This window comes from Monodelphis domestica, chromosome 6, assembly GCF_027887165.1.
Source record: "Monodelphis domestica isolate mMonDom1 chromosome 6, mMonDom1.pri, whole genome shotgun sequence".
NCBI classification, from domain to species: Eukaryota; Metazoa; Chordata; class Mammalia; order Didelphimorphia; family Didelphidae; genus Monodelphis; species Monodelphis domestica.
Genome location: NC_077232.1, coordinates 57454457 through 57457675, shown reverse-complemented (window position 1 = coordinate 57457675; position 3219 = coordinate 57454457). Strand labels below are relative to the sequence as shown.

Here is a 3219-nt window from a genome sequence, read left to right as displayed (position 1 = left end):
CAGGGGACTGAAATGAAAGTGGAAAAACTTGGGAGTGGAGCAAAGGTCTAAACAAGATAAGGAGGCATGCTGCCTCAATTGTTGGTGAAATAATTACGTATCTAATTTGCCTGGTCTCCTTTAGCCTTGATTCTTTTTATGATAGCTCTATCTGGCCTCTACTCTGTCCTATTCTAGTGTACTAGCTGTTGCCATCATGGCCCCTCCTGACTCACCCACATCCGTGAGTTTGTGGGTTAGGATACTCCTGACACTGCAATTTTTTGAGAGACATGATTATTTTAGTATGAATTATAATCAGTCTAGCATTCATAGATTATATTACTAGTACTCTTTTATAATTAACTGTTATGTTTTCCTTAACTTTACAACTCAATCTGTGCACTTCAGTGATAGCAGCCTATATTTATCTAATTTAGTGACTATTCAAATGTGCCACAATGAGTCACATGTTTTATGATCAACAGCCTTTGCTAATTGCACAACTTATTTTGAATTTAATCATCAGATGGTAACCATCATGCTTTCATGTTTATGCAGTTTGCATTTGTACATTAAATCATATAATGATTCACGTGTGGTTATAAAATCATGGAATGTTGGAGCTGAAACCTTATACAGGGTTTTCAGTTAAACCTTCACAGACGCATCGACTTTTGAGAGTTGGAGGGGACCCAAGAGTCCATTTAATCTAACACATATGCAAAAGGAATACCCACTAAAAATACCCACATGTTTTCATGTTACAGATGAGAAAAGGATGCCTTAATTTCTTTCCTTCTTCTCTTCTTCATTTCTTAAACCGTTATGATTTGACTTCCAACGTGATCTTTCAATTGTCAAATCCAATGGATTTCCTGGCCAGTCTTCATCCTTCTTGACCTCTGTAGCACTTGATGTTGTGAACTATGCCTGCCTTCTGGTTATATTTTATTCAGGATATTAGTGATATTGTAACCTCTTATGGGCAGCTAGGTGGTGTAGTGGATAGAATGCCAGGCTTGGAGCCAGGCCTGAATGGAACAAACTAAATGGTTCTCTGGGTCTTGATTGTGGCAATGGTGGCATTGACATAATCTCTGTACAGCATGCAACAAGCCTTGTACTTGCCATGATGAGGGTTGCACCTCCTCTTCTGGTTGGAGGGGTCAAAGCAGGCATTGGCGATTTCTGCCACGGAGAGTTGCTTATAAGTCTTTTTAGCAGAGATGGTAGACAAGGAGGTGATGAGGGACAAGTGGATTTTGGGATAAGGCACCAGGTTGGTCTGGAACTCAGTGAGGTCTATGTTGATAGTGCCATCAATGATCAGGTCAATGAGCCAATTGAAGTTGGTGTAGGTAGGGCATTCGATGCCAGATGTCATAGATGGTTTCATTGTTCACCATGAAGGCACAACCTGAGTAGTCCAGAATTGTGAGTGGTTAATATGGACTTATATTATCCACAGTTGTGGATACCTATGGGACTGGTAGATAGCAAACTCTAGCTTAGACATCTTGCCATAGTCAATAGAGTCTCTCCATCAGGAGAGAGATGACACTGAATCTGTACTGTCCCTGAAGCTGTGAAATATCAGGGATCCTTGCATCCCTGTGCATTGGTCCTACAGTTTTTAGATGCACTCCAATACAAGATCAATTATTTCCTTCCCAACAGTGTAATGGCCCCCAGCATAGTTATTAGCAGCATCCTTTTTGCCAGAGATCAGCTGCTCAGGGTGGAACAGTTGTTTATAGATGCTGGTCCAAACCTCATCTATTACAGCAGGCTCCAAGTCTCCAAAGACTGCTCTGGAGAAGTGCTTGCCAGCCCCAGTCTCACTGAAGAGGGTCCAGTTGCTGGACATGGTACCACTGGACTGGATAATTCCAAAGTTCACATATGAATGCAGATACTAACTGTGTGACACTGGTTATGTCATTTAACCTTATTTACCTCAGTTTGCTCATCTGTAAAATGTGCAGGAGAAGGAAATGGCAAACCAGACCATTATCTTTGTCAAGATAATGCCAAGATAACCCCAGTGGGATTAAGAGGAGTCAAATAAAACTGAAAAAGTGATTGAACAACAACTGAACTTCTATTTTCCTTTCTATTTGTCTAGACATTCTTTTATAGTCTCCTTTGCTGGATAATCATCTATGTTTCTCCCATTCCTGCCCATTTACAATTACACCACTCACATAGCCATTATCCACTCTTATCTTCTCATGTATGGACTATTGTTCCCCATCTGTAAAATGGGTATAATAAGCACCTATCTCCCAGGGTTGATGTGAAGATCACATGTCATAGTATTTGTAAAAACACTTTGCACAGTGTCTGGCACATAGTAGGTGTTTATTTTTTTCATCTAGGTTTTTATATTAGAGAACTGACTAACAATAAGAGATTTCAGTCTAATAGGCTGTAAAACTGCCTCATGAGATTGATTTTTAAAAATCTTTTCTTCCTAGATCAATTTCAAATCTGGTATTATTTACAAACTAATTAAATAATGAAAAGTTAATTAGGAACAATATGGAATCATCAGTTAAGTCAGTAAATATTTATTAAACACCTACCATGTGCTAAGGCACGGGAGGGGGGGTTCAATTACCAAAAGGGAAATTTCCTTGCCCTCAAGGAGCTTACATTATAATGGGGCTGAAAGGAGAAATACAATAAGTTCAAAGAAATAAATATGATAGGCATAAAATAAATACAGAGTGATTGAGGGAAGTCAGCAATACTAACTACATCAGAAACAGCTCCTTGAAGGTTAGGGCAGTTGAGCTGAGCCTTGAAAGGAGATCAGGGTTCTAAGAGATGGAAAAGGGCCCGTATTCTAGACATGGAGTGTGTACTGACTTTGCAAACAAAAGTGCCAAGGCAGAGATGGGATGTTGTATTTGGGAACCAACAAGTGGGCTAACTTAGCTGAGTCCAGAGCATGTAAGGAGGAGTGTATGTGTATAGTTTTCTTGGAAAGACAGACTAGAGCTGTATTGTAAAGAATACACCTGCCATTTAAGATGTTTAACAATGATTTTCATTTTCTCCATTTATAGAGGCCAATTTCGTAGGAGATTGTTTCCATTAATCATATTTACATTTAAAAACTTCAAGAATTTTGATTTCCAAACTATGGTGTTGTAAATGTTTCTGTGATTTTGCCCAAACCTTAGGAGCTATTTTAAGAGTTTTATTAAAAATTCAACATCAAACATTGATACA

General features: G+C 38.9%; 1 pseudogene; it reads right to left on the bottom strand.

Annotated features, from left to right (window-relative positions):
- Window positions 1–1027: 1027 nt before the first annotated feature.
- On the bottom strand, window positions 1028–1849 carry LOC100030471 (tubulin alpha-1 chain-like; annotated as a pseudogene).
- Window positions 1850–3219: the final 1370 nt, after the last annotated feature.